The sequence below is a fragment of the Dromiciops gliroides genome, chromosome 4 (assembly GCF_019393635.1).
Source record: "Dromiciops gliroides isolate mDroGli1 chromosome 4, mDroGli1.pri, whole genome shotgun sequence".
Lineage (NCBI taxonomy): Eukaryota > Metazoa > Chordata > Mammalia > Microbiotheria > Microbiotheriidae > Dromiciops > Dromiciops gliroides.
In genome coordinates, this window is record NC_057864.1 from 71,694,705 (window position 1) to 71,695,756 (window position 1,052).

At 46.9% G+C, this 1,052-nt stretch overlaps 1 pseudogene; it reads right to left on the reverse strand.

Moving 5' to 3' along the window:
- Positions 1-480: 480 nt before the first annotated feature.
- LOC122727175 lies at positions 481-586 on the reverse strand (annotated as a pseudogene).
- Between the last annotated feature and the right edge of the window lie 466 nt (positions 587-1,052).

Genomic DNA, 1,052 nt, shown 5'->3' on the forward strand with positions numbered 1-1,052 from the left:
ATAGTCCTCCGACTGTCCCTCGGCCTCTAAACCTCACATCTGCCAAGTCTCCCAGGGCTGCCGAGCTATTCTACCCCCTCCAGAGGAAAAAGTAATGGAAGATGCATTGTGGTTATGGGGATTGTGTGTGTGTGTGTGTGTGTGTGTGCGCGCGCACACATGTGTGTGTGCACGTGTGTGCACACTTCCTCCCCATTCTCCTCTCCTGTGGGATGAAGTTTTAATGAAATCTCTTGTAAAATCAAGCTGGTTGGGGTCAGGGGGAGCAAGAGCGTTGGAACCAGATGATTTGATTTCCCTCTCCCTGCTCTCACTTCAAAGAAGAATCTGGCAGAAAATTCGGTTTCTTGGGATAAAGAAACAAGTTCTCTGTGCTTCCCAATGAGGGGAGTTATTGACTCGGGCAGGAAAAACTGGGTTACAGTCCCGCCTCTGACACATTCTGGCTGGGTGACCCCTGGCAAGATCCTAATCCTTAAAAGAAAATATTCCCTCTTCCATATCCTTACGTGTGTTGTGAAGGCCACTGGGACCTCTTCCCTTCTTATCGAGGGGAGTGCTAACCTTCTCTCCTTTAATACAACATTTTATCCATAACCTTTACTAGTGTAGCCACCACCCTAGTGTAGATCACCTCTCCCCAGGATGATTATAGTAGTCTCTTACTTGGGGCAGGTAGGTGGTTCAATAGATAGAGCACCGGGTCCTGCCTGGAGTTAGGAAGACTCATCTTCCTGAGTTCAAATCCAGCCCCAGACACTTACTAGCTGTGTGACCCTGGGCAAGTCACTTAACCCTCTTTGCCTCAGCTTCCTCAACTGTAAAAGGAGCTGGAGAAGAAAATGGCAAACCATTCTAGTATCTTTTCCAAGATAGTCCCAAGTGGGGTCACGAAGAATCAGACACAACTCAGCAACAACTTTATTTGATCTCCTTTTCTCAGATGCCCCTGCCCCCTCCAATCCATGCTCCAAATCGCTGCCAAAGGTTGGTTTTTTAGTATTCTAGGTCTAGTATGTTTTTCTCATTAATTATCAGCTGGTATTAATTAA